The following is a 17,545-nucleotide window of genomic DNA, read 5'->3' on the forward strand; positions in this document are numbered from 1 at the left end:
CATTTAACCCTGGTCCTAAAGGCCAAGTGAGTCTCCTCTTGGCATCCGTTTTTAGGATAAATGATATTGACAATAATATTTCACAGGAGGGAAAGGCAGGCTCTAATCTGGCAGAGGTGTCCTGGATCACGGACCAGCTCTATAAAGGGAGAGTGTGAAGCGGCCACAGTCTTTGCCTGGGAACCTCCATGTCTCTTCTGAGCTGGTCTCTGCCCCTTGGGAAATGTCAGTGTCTGGAGGGAGCCAAGTGTCAAGTGTTAGATGGAAAGCTCTCTTGTAGCCCCTGTGACCCCTGTTATAAGGGAGGAATGGGAACTGATGGTGAATTTTAACCTTTCAGATGATGTATTTATACTTCGTTCATCCCCTCACACCTAGATGACTTGAGGCCAGTATCCTGTGAAAACATCAGAGCCCGGTCTGACCTTCAGGGCTGGATATATCCCTGAATTCTCCTGCTAATTATATTTATCATTCATATAGGCCCATGGGCCCACCCTTTTCCGCATAAACCATGCCCTTTCCCAGAGCTACGTCTTTGCCCAAGAAGTCCATTTTGAAGACATGTCCTTCCTTGTTTCCTCCTCTTCAGAGTCCAATTCATCTCTCCTCCTCTCCCCCCTGTTCCCTTCTCCTCCCACAGCCCTTGGCCATCCCCCCTGTCCCTGGGCTGCACACCCGTCTCCTCACCACAGTGCAGAGCAGACTCTCTCTGTCTGCCTCCCTCCTGTGTTTCATACAGCGAGTGCTGCCAATGGCTGTCGTAACACAGAGAGTCAACACGGGATTCAAACACCCATTGTGACACAGAAAACCCTAAAGATGATATCAGAAAATTAATAGAGCCTATCAGTCAATTTAGCAAAGTTTCAGGATATAAAATCAATAACAGAAATCACTTGCATTTCTATATATTAACAATTGAAAAATCAAAAAGAGAAATTAAGGAATCAATCCCATTCACCATTGTAAGAAAAAGAATTAAGTATTTAGGAATAAACTTACCTAAGCAGAGAAAAGAACCATACACAGAAACTTATAAGGCACTGATGAAAGAAATCAAAGATGACATAAACAGATGGAGAGATATTTCATGTTCCTGGATAGGAAGAATCAATATTGTGAAAATGACAATACTACCAAATGCAATCTACAGATTCAGTGCAATCCCTATCAAATTACCAATGACATTTTTCATAGAAGTAGAACAAAAAATTTCAGGATTCATATGGAAACACAAAGACCCCAAATAGGCAAAGCAGTCTTGAGAAAGAAGAATGGAGCTGGAGGAATCAACCTGCTGACTTCAGATAATACTACAAAGCTACAGTCATCATGACAGTATGGTAGTAGCACAGAAACAGAAATATAGACCAATGGAACAAGCTAGAAAGGTCAGAAATAAACCCATGCACCTATGGGTTCCTATTTTTGACAAAGGAGGCAAAAATATACAATGGAGCAAAGACAGCCTCTTCAATAAATGGTGATGGGGAAACTGGATGGCTACATGTAAAAGTATGAATTTAGAGCACTTCCTAACACCATACACAAAGATAAACTCAAAATGGATTAAAGATCTAAATATAGGACCAGAAACTATAAAATTCTTAGAGGAAAACATAGGCAGAACAATTGAAGACATAAATCAAAGCAGGATCCTCTATGACCCACATCCTAGAGTAAGAAAAACAAGAACAAAAGTAAACAAGTGGACCTGATGAAACTTAAAAGCTTTTGCACAGCAAAGGAAACTATAAGCAAGGTGAAAAGACAACCCTCAGAATAGGAGAAAAGAATAGTAAATGAAACAACTGACAAAGGATTAATTTCCAAAATATACAAGCCACTCATCCAACTCAATACCAGAAAAACAAACAACCCAATCAAAAAGTGGGAAAAACCCTGAACAGACACTTCTCCAAAGAAGACATACAGATGGCTAATAAACACATGAAAAGAAGCTCAAAATTGCTCTTTATTAGAGAAATGCAAATCAAAACGACAATCAGATATCACCCCACACCGGTCAGAATGGCCATCATCAAAAAGTCTACAAACAATAAATCTGGAGAGGGTGTGGAGAAAAGGGAACGCTCTTGCACTGTTGGTGGGAATGTTAATGGATACAGCCACTATGAAGATGGTAAGAAGATTCCTTAAAAAACTAGGGATAATACCACCAAATGACCCAGCAATCCCACTCCTAGGCATATACCCTGAAGAAACCAAAAGTGAAAAAGACACATGTACCCCATGATCATTGCAGCAATATTTACAATAGCTAGAACATGGAAACAACCTAGATGTCCATTAACAGATGAATGGGTAAAGTTGTGGTACATATACACAAAGGAATATTCAGTTCAGTTCAGTTCAGTTGCTCAGTCATGTCCAACTCTTTGAGACCCTAAGAAGTGCAGCATGCCAGGCTTCCCTGTCCATCACCAACTCCTGGAGATTTACCCAAACTCAAGTCCATTGAGTTGGTGATGTTGTCTAACCATCTCATCGTCTGTCATCCCCTTCTCCTCCTGCCCTCAATCTTTCCCAGCAACAGGGTCTTTTCAAATGAGTCAGCTCTTCGTATCAGGTGGCCAAAGTACTGGAGTTTCAGCTTCAACACCAGTCCTTCCAATGAACATATTACTCTGCCATAAAAAAGAATGCATTTGAGTCAGTCCTAATGAGGTGGGTGAACATTGAACCTATTACACAGAGTGAAGTAAGTCAGAAAGAGAAAGAGAAACATTGTATTGTAACACATATATAGGGAATCTAGAAAACTGGTACTGAAGAATTTATTTCCAGGGCACCAGTGGAGAAACAGACATAGAGAACAGACTTATGGGCATGGGGAGAGGGGAGGAGAGGGTGAGATGGATGGAAGGAGTAACATGGAGACTTACATTACAATATGTAAAATAGATGGCCAACAAGAATTCGCTATATCGCTCAGGAAAGTCAAACAGGAGCTCTGTATCAACCTAGAAGGGTGGGATGGGGAGGAAGATGGGAGGGAGGTTCAAAAAGGAGGGGATATATGTATACCTATGGCTGATTCATGTTGAGGTTTGACAGAAAACAACAAAATTCTGTAAAGCAATTCTCCTTCCATAAAAAAATAATTTAAAAAACCCCCATCATTTCATAATAGCTTCATCACCAGCCTAACTGTGTGATGTTGACCAAGTCATTAGGCCTTTGAGACTCAATTTCCTTCTGAAAAAAAAGGGATTCTGTTTGGTGCAGATGAGACTCACAGAGAAAAAGCCTGCTGATCCGTCCAGCACCAAGGGTCCAGATCAGAGATTGCGCCTTCAGCTATCGACACCTGCTAAACCTGTGCTCCCTGCCTCCCGGACAAGAGCTCCAGCATCTGCCATGACCCTCTCTCTCACCAGAGGCAATGCTGATTTTCCCTCCTCCAGCCTAAATCAGAATGCTTGTTAAGGGAGTTTATGAAACATATGGGGTAGGTTTTAATCTGGGTCAAGCATTGACTGTCAATCTTACCCATGTAATCATTAAAGGTAGGAATTCTCTTGCTGTAGTTTGGCAAAAATGGTGAAGAGTTGCCTGAGTACGATGACTTATTCATCCACACATCCTGCAAATTATTGTTGAGCACCTCCTATGTGCTAGGTGCTGGGAACACAGCCGAGGCAAATAGGGCCTTCTGCCTTGCAGGGTTTATAGTCATCCCCTTGTCCCTTGGTCACCTTGGCCCTATCCCTTCATCTCTCTGGGCTTTAGAAACCTCTAGATTCTCTTTGAGTCTAGGATATAAAGACAAAATAAAACCTGAGGTCTGGGAAACAGAGGGTAAAAGGGAGCCTAGGTCATGACTTCATGTGGCTAGATCAATTCTGCCGCTTGAAATGGCAGCCCACTCCAATAGTCTTGCCTGGAAAATCCCATGGATGGAGAAGCCTCGTAGGCTTCTGTACATGGGGTCAAAAAGAGTCAGACCTGACTGAACGACTTCATGTTTCATGTTTCAACTTAAGATTCAATTCTAAGAACTTGGTCTTTCTTGGCGTGTTTGCTACAGGAAAAACTGGTAACGTCCAAGAGTGACCCAGTATACAGGTGTGGGGAGAGTTTTCAGGCAGATAAAAGACGGGATACCGCCTCACTCTACTCTTCTCTTCCCCACCCTTGTCTCCATCAGAGAGGCCAGGTGGGAACGGCATGGACATGGGAGGGCTTTCTCATCAGCCTCTGGCCTGTGCCTGCCCTCACCTCCTACACATCCCTTTGTGCGGGCTGCTCTAGCCTCAGCAGACCAGTCCCCGCTGGTGGACAATCCCCACATCTCCTGTTCCCTCCCTCTTCTCCTGCTTTCCTCAGGCTGGAGCCCCTTTGTTTCCCACCCATCCTCCAAGGCTCCACTCACACCCAACTCTGCTGCGCGGTCACCTTCTCAGACGTCCCCACAGCACTGACCGTCCTGACACACGATGCTCACATCTGTGAGCTCGATCAATCTGCTGTGTTTGTGGGACGTCTCACTGTGAGCTGCAGAAATCACAGGCTGTGTGTGATTTACACCATCTCCTCCAGCACCCCACACAGGAGCTGCCATTTGAGATCTAGTGCTTTCCTTCTGCTGAAATCCTGATCCCGGAATTCCTACCTTGAAATCACCCTCCTTCCCCTTTCCCCGTGTGCACCCACAGGATGAGACTTCAGGGACAAGAGATTTGGGGGTTCCATTTTCTCCGTGCAAGAACAACTGGTCTCTCTCAAGAGCTGAATGAGGAGACAGGTGGGTTTCCTTGCAATTGAAGCAAATCTGATCAGAACACATTCGTGGGAATCAGGAACAGCCTATGAAGCTGTAAGCTTGTGACCTCAGAGAAATAAGGCTGTGTCTAGACAATACCATGCTTCCAGGTTACTGACCGCTTGGACTGCAACATGGGCTCAGCTGGCACCACAGAGAGCAGCTGTAGTTCTCTTGGTCCATCGATTAAGATGAGCTGAGTTTTGTCTATTTTCAAAATGGATAACCAACAAGGACGTATTGCACAACACATGGAACTCTACCCAATGTTCTGTGCCAGCCTGGATGGTTGGGAGGGGTAGGAGGAGAACGGGCCATGCATCTGTATGACGGAGGCCCTTCCCTGCTCACCTGAAACTACCTCAATATTGTTAATCATCTATACACCAAGACAAAACAAAAAGCTTAAAGTTTGAAAATAAAAAAGACTTTTCAGTTAAAAAAAAAAAAAAAAAGATGAGCAGAGTCTTGCTGCAGTAACTCACAGCCTCGTGATTTTAGCGGCTTACCAGGACAGAGCTTTAGTTCTCACCCTCCGTGTGGATTGCAGGGGGCTCTGTCCCAGGTTGTCATCCTCAGAGACCCTGGCTCCACCCCCTGGGACATCACCAGTTCTTCCAGCTGGGGAAGAACCCAGCACAACATCTGACACTGACAGGTCACTGCTCTGACCCAGATGTAGGATGTGCCCCATCTGTCCACAGCTCACTGCCACGTGTCATCCCCTCGTACCTTCAACAGAGGAGGACCAGACATGCTGTGGAGCATTTTGGTACAATGGTGTTTTGCAGTAGTCTCAGGAAATCACTCTAGCATCTGTCTGACAGGGCTCTCATTCCATCATGTTCTGGAAAGTCAGGTTTACAGAATGATAGGAGATTGCCTGTCTCTGAGAATCACTGTCTAATTCTCTCCCCAGTTTTACTCCTCATGAGAGGCAGGGTGATGCAGAGGAGGAGCCCCGGGCTGAGAGAGAGGATCCAGATTTGATTCTTGCCCTTATTCCCTTTCTCCTGAGTGACCTTGGTTGAGTTTCTCCTTGTGTGAAATGGAACCGTTCAATGTGTGACCTCTGGTATTCTGGACAATCTATACAACATTCCCTCATCTTTCTCGCAACTTCCAGCCCAGGTAAATATCATGTCAGTTTCATTGGCTGGTAAATCTAGTTTGAACAATTTAATACTCATTTTAAGCTTCAAAAATGATTTTAAAGGAAGTTGAGGGGAACAGGAGAAGCAGCTCCTGTTATGATGTCCCAGAAGTGCCCGCATCTGCATTCCCCCATCACTCCTCCTCACTGTGATGGCAGAACCTGTGAGGGTGGGCTTGGAGTCCGACCTCCAAGCACAGGTCTGAGACCTGCCACTTGCTAACGGCTTTCTCAGCCTCAGACTCCTTACCTGTAGAAATAAGAGTAGCATTTCTTCATTGGATAATTTTGAGGATCCAGTGAAAGTTCTTAGCCCGGAGCTTGGCACAAGGAGAATATTTAGTAAATGGCAATGGATATTATTAATATCACTATGTTCCCATCTCCAAGCAGATATTCTGGTTTCTGTATGCTTAAAAAAGTTTTCATGAGACAAGTCAACATTGCAGATGGATTCTCCTTGCCTCCTACCTGTTGGCCCAGTGACCTGATATCGGCAGTTGGCTGAGCAGATGACAGGTGTGGTGACCCAAGGCTGGGGAGAGCAGAGTGAGAGAGTGCTGCGTGCATTCCCAGCAGAGACGCTGTGCTGGGGTGGGCCAGGATCGAGACCCCGAGCCCCCGAGGCCCAGCCTCCTGGTCCCCTGCCACGGAGACATCTCTCTTGCCGCCTGCCTTCGGGGACCTCACAGTCCCTCTCCAATTTAAGGTTCAGAGTCTGCAATGACACAAGTCTGCAGACGTGGCACGATGGGGCTTCAGAGACCCCAGGCTCCCTGTGCTGCCCCAGGAGCGCCTGGCTGGGTGAGACAGGCACAGGAGAGACCCTGGACAGGCATCTGAAGACCGGGTCTCCCTGCAGCCCTGCCCCTTGGACCTGAGGCTCGAGGGTTGTGACTCCGTGTCCTGGGTGTCTCCTGGGAAGAGAGCTGCTGGGACCTGCCCTCATGAATGGTTAACGAAAGTGAATTGCTGTAGAGGGTGACGCGCCGAACACTTGCTGGGGACGTGAAGTCAGGGATGAGGGGGTGGGTGAGATTCTGCAGGTCCCTGGCCTTTCTCCCTTCCCCTGCCATTCTCTCTCCTTCACATGAAACAATGAGACCTTGACAGAGCCCATGGCTTAAAGAGCAGCTTTATGCAACGCTGCAGCAATTTAAACTCCCCATTTGCTGTGATTTGTGTCTTGGAACGTTTATTTTTTGTCCAAACACAGGTCAAATAAAATATTGGCATTTTCACCGCTTATTTTCCATCTGCTCAGGACCGGGCCCATCTTGGCACCCCATGGATGCCCACAAACATCCAAACAAGCTCCTTGACAGCACTTCCGCACCCCCAGCCTCCTTCTCGGATCTTCCCAATCTCTCAGGGTGTCTCTCAGGGTAGGACACTGGTCACCCAGCTCAGCCAGAAGCCTGTCAGGGCCCCTCAGTCCCCGCCTCCCTCAGCCACCTCTGCCAACAGGTGACTGTCCCCAAGATTCTCAGCTCCAGCCTCTCTGCCTGACCACCCACCTGGGTCCCGCCCCACCCGCGCCTCCTCACTTCCTGCCCTCGGGCGGGGGCCCTTCTCCTCTGCGCTCTATCTGAAGCCACATGATCTTCCATTTCTCAAGAATAATATTTTTAAAAATTCAAAACCATGTTCATCTTAGAAGTATTGACCATTATTGGAAAGAATAATCAAGAAAACAGTATTTATCAGTAATCCCATCTGCCAGAGGAATCAATTGTTAGCTAATATTTTTTATAGTTTTCCACAATTCTCTATATACATACTTATTCATATATCCAAAAGAAAAAATGTCTTTAAGAACTAGGAATATGCTGAATACAAACTTATTTGTTCTGCCTTTTCCTGTTAATTACAGTGTGAGTATTTCAAATCATCAAATATTCTTCGAAAGGTAAGATTTCTAGTGACTGCATCACAATCTGTCACTGGACTCCACCAGGATTTATTTAAACATTCTGCTATGGTTGCACTTGAAGAATCTTACAATTTTTTTTTTCCCATAAATAACTCTTGGATAAATACCCATATATAAATCTTTGCACCTCTGGTAATCTTCTCAGAGTAATTCCTAGAAGTAAAGGGTTGGATCAGAAGGTTTGATGTTTTTAAATCTCTTGATTCATAACCATAGCTTAGAAAGCTGGATTCAGGGCACAGCCAGCCCAGCACAGAAGGCCCTGAAGAGGGAGACAGGGCTGAGACAGACATCGCCCAGGAAGGGGGATCACAAGGGCCTTCTGGACGGGGGGTGTGGGCACCGAGTGAGCACTGAATGATTTCCATAATGCCATGATGCTGGGGAGGTGGTCTCTCTGGTCCCTGGTGTCCGTATTGCATTCCTCCCCTGAGATTTGCATCACCCCGTCTGGTTCCCAGCCAGTAAAGCCCTGAGCAGACTAGCACAGTGCCTAGCATCGTGTGTGATAAGTGTCCAGTGTATGTTAGCCAAAGGGCCAGAGGTGTTTGGACCCGAGAGGCAACATCAAGGGGCAGACAGAGGGGCAGGCAGGGGCATGACATTCATGGGAAACTGGGACGAGGTCAGAGTGTCTGGGATGTGTGTGTGGGTGGAGTGGGGTGGAGATAAGCAGCCAGGGCAGGTGGATGGAATCTGGCTTTCATCATCGGAGAGATGAGCAATGGTGACCTTGAGGGATGTAAGCAGGTGAGTAGTATGAGCAGAATGCTGTGGTTTTTCGTTTTGTTTTTTTCAGACAGGTTTTGTTGTGTTTTGTTTTTTTTAGTTTTCCGGAGGACAGATTTCAGAATCTGGCACAGCTGTTGCACTCTCTGAGAGAGAGAGGAGGTGATGGCGGCATCAGAGGAAGGAGACGACTGACCAGGAGCTGCTGTGAGGTGGACGCTCTGGGCCGTGGTGACTGATTGGCTGTGTGGGGAGGTGAGGGTGAGAGGACGCCCCCGATGACTGCCCGGTTTCTGGCTGGGGACGTAGGGAGAGTGTGCGCTGTTCCCTGAGAGGGTGACAGAGCTTTGGGGGCAGAGGGGTGAGTTCAGCTGTGGGTGGTTTAAGTGTGAGGTGCCTTTGAGGAGGGGGAGTGCCAGCAGGAAGACCTCTCCGGGCAGAGCAGCTGAAGCAGGTCTGGAAGCCTGGTCTCCTGGCTGCACACATGGGGGTCCTTTGTGTCTCATGATTTGTTTCACTGACTTCATAGAAGGCAGGGCTGTGGCCATAAGATCCTGCTGCTCCCCACTCTTGTCTGTCCACACGTTCAGACTAAGCCCCTGACTGCCTGCAGCAGCAGAGGATCCAGTCCACAGGTGTGACAGGTGAGGGCTTCTGAGTGACAGTTTACTTCAGTTCAGTTCAGTCACTGGGTCATGTCCAACTCATTGTGACTCCATGGACTGCAGCATGCAAGGCTTCCCTGTCGTTCACCAACTCCCAGACCTTACTCAAACTCGTGTCCATTGAGTTGGTGATGCCATCCAACCATTTCATCCTGTGTCTTCCCCTTCTCCTCCTGCCTTCAATCTTTCCCAGCATCAATGTCTTTTGCAATGAGTCAGTTCTTTGCATCAGGTGGCCAAAATATTGGAGCTTCAGCTTCAGCATCAGATTTTCCAATGAATATTCAGGATCGATTTAATTTAGAATGGACTGGTTTGATCTCCTTGCTGTCCAAGGGACTCTCAAGAGTCTTCTCCAACACCACAGTTCAAAAGCATCAATTCTTTTGTGCTCAGCTTTCTTCATGGTACAACTCTCACATCCACACATGACTACTGGAAAACCACAGCTTTGACTGGACAGACCTCTGGTGACAAAGTAATGTGTCTGCTTTTTAATATGCTGTCTTAGTTTGTCATAGCTTCTCTCCCAAGTAGACAAGCATCTTGAATTTCATGGCTGTGATCACCATATACAGTGATTTTTGGAGCCCAAGAAAATAAAGTCTGTCACTGTTTCCACTGTTTCCTTATCGGTTTGCCATCAAGTGATCGGACTGGATTCCATGATCTTTGTTTCTTGAATGTTGACTTTTAAACCAGTTTTTTCACTCTCCTCTTTCACCTTCATCAAGAGGCTCTTTATTTCCTCCTCACTGTCTGCCAATAGGGTGCTGTCATCTCTATATCTGAGTGACAGTTCAATAACCATCTGTTGGGAAAGCCGTGTGGAGCTCTAGAAACAAGCCCCTAAAGAGTCCTGCCCTCGACGTACCCACAGTGTTGTGAAATATTGAGGACACAAAACAGAAGGGCTTCAGTCAGTTCAGTCACTCAGTCGTATGCGGGTCTTTATGAACCCATGGACTGCAGCATGCCAGGCTCCCCTGTCCAAGGAATTTTCCAGGCAGGAATACTGGAGTGGGTTGCCATTTCCTTCTCCAGGTGATCTTCCCAACCCAGGGATTGAACCCAGGTCTCCTGTATTGTAGGAAGGTGCTTTTACCATCTGAGGCACCAGGGAAGTTAATTTTGAAGTCACGCCACAGGATAACTAGTCCCCCAGGTGGCGCTAGTGGTAAAGAACCTCCCTGCCAATACAGGAGACATAAGAAATCCTGATTCAATACTTGGGTCAGGATGATCCCATGGAAGAGGACATGGAAACACATCTGAGTATTCCTGCCTGGAGAATGCCATGGACAAAGAAGCCTGGAGGGCTTGAGTCCATAGATTCCCAAAGACTTGGACAGGACTAAAGCAACTCAGCACGCACACACCTGCCTGACGAACTTAGAGAAAAACAGGGAAGCGGGGCATCTTCCTGGAGAGGAGGTCGCCCCTCAGCAGAGCTATGGCTGCAGCTTTCACCTCTGCCTTCCTCAGGCTGTAGATGATGGGGTTCAGCGAGGGGGTCACGACCCCGTAGAACAATGCAATAAGCTTATCCAGGTTGAGGTCCTTGCCTTTGGGCTTGAAGTACATCAAGGAGATAGTCCCATAGAAAATCACCACCACTGTGAGGTGGGCAGATCAGGTAGAGAAGGCTTTGTGCCGGCCGGCAGCAGAGGGCACCCTCAGGATGGCAGTGAGGATGAACACGTAGGACAGGAGGATGAGCAGCAGCGGGGTCAGCGTCAGGACAGTTCCAGACACCATTAATAGCAGCGCATTGAGAGAGATGTCCCCACAGGCTAGTTTCAGCCCCGCCAAGATCTCACAGAAGAAGTGGTTGATGACATTGTGGCCACAGAAGGGGAGGCTCCAGGTGAGAATGGATTGGAGAAGGGAGTTGGCAAAGCCTGCCCCCCAGGTCACCACTGCCATCCACATGCACATCTGCCAGCTCATGAGCTCTGAGTAGCGAAGTGACTGGCAGATGGCCACGTGCCGGTCACACGCCATCGTGGCCAGGAGCACGCACTCCGTGGAGCCCAGCGCCAGGGTCAGGTACATTTGCAGGGCACAGTCAGGGAAGGAGATGGTGCTCTGGGTTTCCAGGAAGTGGACCATTATGAGAGGCACGAAGGAGGATGTGCCACAGATGTCCATGAGGGCGAGGTTGCTGAGGAAGAAGTACATGGGGGTGTGCAGGCGGGGGTCCAGCATGTTCAGCCCGATGAGGAGGGCGTTCCCCAGCACGTTCATGGAGTAGATGCCGAGGCAGAGCACAAACAGGACCATCTCTAGGTCGTGGTGGTCGTGTAGCCCCAGCAGGACAAACTCCGTCACGACCGTCTGGTTTGCCCCATTCATCTCAGTCTGCATCCGTCTCACTCGCCCTCTTTTCCCACCTGCACCATGAAGGTGTTGGATAAAGCACCAGTGGGCCTGGGAGCCAAGCAGCGTGGATTGTGACCTGGGGTGAGTCAGCCCTGCGTTTGGAGCTCACCTTCACCATGGGTACAATGAGAGAGGGGACTTCAGGTCTGCAAGTCAGCCCCCTCATTTCTGTCGTTCTGGTGTAACTTATAGGAGATGAGGTCCATTCTATTCTCCTAAGCTCTTCTCTCTTCTCCCCAGGCTGACCTAGGGGAGACAAGAGAATAAATTCATGTATGTTGAGCTCTTTTTGAATCTGCACGTCTCTTGCCTGCAAGAGGAAGCATGTTTTCTAGGTTATGACTTCTCGTGGCTAATGACGCCAATAGGATTTCAGATGCATCACTCACTGAGGATTTGTTGAGTGCCTTCTGCATGCTGGGTGTTGTTTAGGTGCTGGGTTATAGCAGTAAGAAAACAACGTGGACAAAATGATGCCACATTTGTAACAAGTGCTGCTCCTCTTTCTCAAATGAAATGGGATGAGCTTGGGAGGGCAGGTGGGTGATGAGTGATGGTCACCTCATTCCCTTGGACATAAAGGTTGAATATGTCTACTGCATAGGATGTACAAGCATTCTTCGAGTGTCTCTCCTTAAGATCAGAGACCATGCATTGATGTTTACAAGAGTATATTAGAACATATGAACCCCCATAGAGCCATTTGTCACAACATTTAACCCTGGTCCTAAAGGCCAAGTGAGTCTCCTCCTGGCATCCGTATTTAGGATAAATGATATTGACAGTAATATTTCACAGGAGGGAAAGGCAGGTTCTAATCCAGCAGAGGTGTCCTGGGTCACTGACCAGCTTTATGAAGGGAGGGTGTGAAGCAGCCACAGTCTTTGCCCATGAGCCTCCATGTCTCTTCTGAGCTGGTCTCAGCGCCTTGGGAAATGCCAGTGTCAGGAGGAAACCTAGTGTCAAGTGTTAGATGGAAAGCTGTCTTGTAGCCCCTGTGATCCCTGTTCTAAGGGAGGAATGGGATCTGACAGTGAATTTTAACCTTTCAGAAAATGTATTTATACTTCCCTCCATCCCCTCACACCTAGATACTTGAGGCCAGTGTCCTGTGAAACATCAGAGCCCGGTTTGTCCTTCAGGGCTGGATATATCCCTGAATTCTCCTGCTAACTGTATTTATCATTCCCATAGGCCCGTGGGCCCAGCCTTTTCTGAATAAACCATGTCCTTTCCCAGAGCTACATCTTTGCCCAAGACGTTCCCTTTTGAAGTCATGTCCTTCCTTACTTCCTCCTCTTCACAGCCCAGGTCATCTCTCTTCCTCTCCCCCCTGTTCCCTTCTCCTCCCACAGCCCTCGGCCATCCCCCCTGTTCCTGGGCTGCACACCCGTCTCCTCACCACAGCGGACAGCAAACGCTCTCTGCCTGCCTCCCTCCTGCGTTTCATACAGCGAATGCTGCCAATGGCTGTCCCACCACAGAGAGTTAACATGCAATTCAAACGCCCATTGTGACATAGAAAACCCTAAAGATGGTATCAGAAAATTACTAGATCCTATCAGTCAATTTAGCAAAGTTGCAGGATGTAAAATCAATAACAGAAATCACTTGCATTTCTGTATACTACAATGAAAAATCAGAAAGAGAAAGTAAGGAATCAATCCCATTCACCATTGTAAGAAAAAGAATTAAATATTTAGGAATAAACTTACCTAAGGAGAGAAAAGAACCCCACACAAAAAATTATAAGGCACTGATGAAGGAAATCAAAGATGACATAAACAGATGGAGAGATATTCCATGTTCCTGGATAGGAAGTATCAATATTGTGAAAATTACAGTACTACCAAATACAAGCTACGTATTCAGTGTGATCCCTATCAAATTACCAATGACATTTTTCATAGAAGTAGAACAAAAAATTTCAGAATTCATATGGAAACAAAAAAGACCCCAGGAGCCAAAGCAGTCTTGAAAAAGAAGAATGGAGCTGGAGGAATCATCCTTCCTGACTTCAGATGATACTACAAAGCTACGGTCATCAAGACTGTATGGTCCTGGCACAGAAACAGAAATACAGGCCAATGGAATAAGCTAGAAAGCCCAGAAATAAACCCAAACACCTATGGCTTCCTTATTTTTGACAAAGGAGGCAAAAATATACAATGGAGCAAAGACAGCCTCTTCAATAAATGGTGCTGGGAAAACTGGATGGCTACATGTAAAAGTATGAATTTAGAACACTTCCTAACACCATACACAAAGATAAATTCAAAATGGATTAAAGATCTAAATATAAGACCAGAAATTATAAAACTCTTAGAGGAAAACATAGGCAGATAAATCGATGACATAAATCAGAGCAAGATCCACTATGACCCACATCCTAGAGTAATGGAAATAAAAACAAAAGTAAACAAGTGGATCTGATGTAACTTAAAAGCTTTTGCACAGCAAAGGAAACTATAAGCAAGGTGAAAAGATAACCCTCAGAATGGGAGAAAAGAATAGAAAATGAAACAACTGACAAAGGATTAATTTCCAAAATATACAAGCCACTCATCCAACTCAATACCAGAAAAGCAAACAACCCAATCAAAAAGTGGGAAAAACACTAAACAGACATTTCTCCAAAGAAGACATACAGATGGCTAACAAACACATGAAAAGGTGATCAACATTGCTCATTATTAGAGAAATGCAAGTCAAAACTGCAATGAGATATCACCCCACACCTGTCAGAATGGCCATCATCAAAACGTCTACAAACAATAAATCTGGAGAGGGTGTGGAGAAAAGGGAACGCTCTTGCACTGTTGGTGGGAATGTTAATGGATACAGCCACTATGGAAGATGGTAAGAAGATTCCTTAAAAAACTAGGGATAATACCACCAAATGACCCAAAAATCCCACTCGAGGCAGGTACCCTAAGGAAACCAAAAGTGAAAAAGACACATGTACCCCATTGATTATTGCAGCACTATTTACAATAGCTAGAGCATGGAAACAACCTAGATGTCCATTAACAGATGAATGGGTAAAGAAGTTGTGGTACATATACACAAAGGAATGATCAGTTCAGTTCAGTTCAGTTGCTCAGTCGTGTCCAACTCTTTGTGACCCCAAAAAGTGCAGCACGCCAGGCCTCCCTGTCCATCACCAACTCCTGGAGATTTACCCAAACTCATGTCCATTGAGTCGGTGATGCCACCCAACCATCTCATCATCTGTCTTCCCCTTCTCCTCCTGCCCTTAATCTTTCCCAGTGTCAGGGTCTTTTCAAATGAGTCAGCTCTTCACATCAGGTGGCCAATGTACTGGAGTTTCAGCTTCAACACCAGTCCTTCCAATGAACATATTACTCAGCCAAAAGAAGTAATGCATTTGAGTCAGTCCTAGTGAGGTTCGTGAACCTTGAACCTCTTATACAGAGTGAAGGAAGTCAGAAAGAAAAAGAGAAATATCATATTCTAATACATATATACGGAATCTAGAAAAATGGTACTGAAGAATTTATTTCCAGGGCAGCAATGGAGAAACAGACAGAGAGAACAGACACATGGACATGGGGCGAGGGGAGGAGAGGGTGAGATGGATGGAAGGAGTAACATGGAAACTTACATTACCATATGTAAAATAGTTGGCCAACAAGAATTCTCTGTATGGCTCAGGAAAGTCAAACAGGAGCTCTGTATCAACCTAGAAGGGCGGGATGGGGAGGAAGATGGGAGGGAGGTTCAAAAAGGAGGAGATATATGTATACCTATGGCTGATTCATGTTGAGGTTTGACAGAAAACAACAAAATTCTGTAAAGCAATTCTCCTTCCATAAAAAAATAATTTAAGAAAACCCCCATCGTTGCATAATAGCTTCATCACCAGCCTAACTGTGTGATGTTGACCAAGTCACTAGGCCTCTGAAACTCAATTTCCTTCTGAAAAAGGGGGATTCTGTTTGGTGCAGATGAGACTCAGATAGACAGAGGCTGCTGATCCGTCCATCAGCAAGGCTCCAGGTCAGAGATTGCGCCTTCACCTATCGACACCTGCTGAACCTGTGCTCCCTGCCTCCCAGACAAGAATTCAAGCATCTGCCATGACCCTCTCTCTCCCCATAGGCAATGCTGATTTTCCTGCCTCCAGCCTTAATCAGGATGATTGTTGAGGGAGTTATGCAACATACAGGGGAAGTTGTTTAATCTAGGTCAATCATTCACCATAAATATCCATGTAAACACTAAAGGTAGGAATTCTCTTGCCGAAGTTTGGCAAAAAAGGTGAAGAATTGCCTGAGTGCGATGGCTCATACATCCACGCATCCTGCAAATTATTGTTGACCACCTCCTATGTGCTAGGTGCTGGGAACACAGCCGAGGCAAATAGGGCCTTCTGCCCTTGCAGGGTTTATAGTCATCCCCTTCTCCCTTGGTGACCTGGGTCCTATCCTTTCCTCTCTGCGGGCTTTAGAAACCTCTAGAATCTGTGAGTCTAGGATGTAAAGACATAATAAACCTGAGGTCTCGGAAGCAGAGATGAAAAAGGAGCCTAGGGTTGCTGGTTGACCTTGAACCTTCAGGAGCGACACGCCGACTCTCTGGAGGCTGAGTGTCCCTTGCGGCGCCAGAGAGGGTGAGCTCTGCTCCTCCGAACCCCAGTGGTCAGACCAGCTCCTGTCTCAGCATTTCTCCAGGACCAACCTGCCCAAGGATGGTGTGGAACACCGCATATTCACCTGTCAGCCAGTCACCATGCTGGTTCCAAGGCTGCATCTCTCCACTGGACTGGTGAGAGGGTGGTCAGTGTTTTGCTCCTGGGCCTACTTCCAGCTGCTTATTTGAATCCTTGTTCTGGATGGACTACTCTCTGGCTGCAACCCTCACTCTTCACAGTCACTGGGGCATTGGACAACTTGTTACTGACCATGGTCAGGGGGATGCAGTGCAGAAGGCTGCCAAGACAGCCCTTTTGGTGCTCTCGGCTTTCACCTTTGCTGGACTCTGTTACGTCAACTATCATGACGTGGGCATCTGCAAAGCTGTGGCTATGCTGGTGAAACTCTGACCTTTTAGACTTCATACCTTGAAAATTGATTGTACACCTCCTTGCCTCTGCTCTGTCATGCCACTTCAACTCACAATAAGAAGGGAAAACATTGGTGAGACAAACCTCTTCTTGTAATCACTTGATTGTTTTTAACATTTAATCTTTGAGGAAAGATTGAGAGAAGTTGGATCTCAAGAAATTATAAGACTGAATTCTGTATTCTGGGGAGCTAATGGAGTGTCTCAGCTTTTCACAAGTCTCATAGTATAATTGAACATTATATATGAGCTTTTTGCCTTTTAATTTATCAAACTCTTAAAGGGAATTCAGCTTTATAACTCTCAATATCTGATCTTACATCTATCTTTGTCCTAGGATGATGGAGAAAGGGAAAGACTTAATTCATAAGTAAAGACTGCAGAAAATTAAGCAGTGTTTAGTTTTTGTAAACCTTCCCCTCTGTTCAGTTGATACCAGTTACTGAGGGTTACATGTCTTAGGGAAATTTGAAAATTAGAAATGCTGATATTTCATATTACTGATTTCTAAATCCTAGGAAGAAGAGCCTAGGATTTAGGCTCTTCTTCAGAGAGTTTCTGAATGTAGAGAAGCTCCATTTAGGGCAGAGGTCCCTTTATAGATGCTTCAAATTGTTACAGATTCTAAACCAAGACTTAATGCTCAAATGTGTTTATTTTACTTGTCCTAAAATAATCTGTCCACAAATATAAAATTATAAGTGATAAGTTGTTGTTTTCCCATTGGGAATTTCTAATGTGAAAATGTATTCCATGAAGGCAATTTTTTCAAAAAAAATAAAATGCAGTATAATAAAACAGAAAAAAAG

General features: G+C 46.0%; 2 pseudogenes; one reads left to right on the forward strand and one right to left on the reverse strand.

Annotated features, from left to right (window-relative positions):
* Positions 1-10,661: 10,661 nt before the first annotated feature.
* On the reverse strand, positions 10,662-11,624 carry LOC136148723 (olfactory receptor 2S2-like; annotated as a pseudogene).
* A 45-nt stretch (positions 11,625-11,669) lies between these two features.
* LOC136148724 (succinate dehydrogenase [ubiquinone] cytochrome b small subunit, mitochondrial pseudogene) lies at positions 11,670-17,256 on the forward strand (annotated as a pseudogene).
* Positions 17,257-17,545: the final 289 nt, after the last annotated feature.

This window comes from Muntiacus reevesi, chromosome 17 (genome assembly GCF_963930625.1).
Source record: "Muntiacus reevesi chromosome 17, mMunRee1.1, whole genome shotgun sequence".
NCBI classification, from domain to species: domain Eukaryota; kingdom Metazoa; phylum Chordata; class Mammalia; order Artiodactyla; family Cervidae; genus Muntiacus; species Muntiacus reevesi.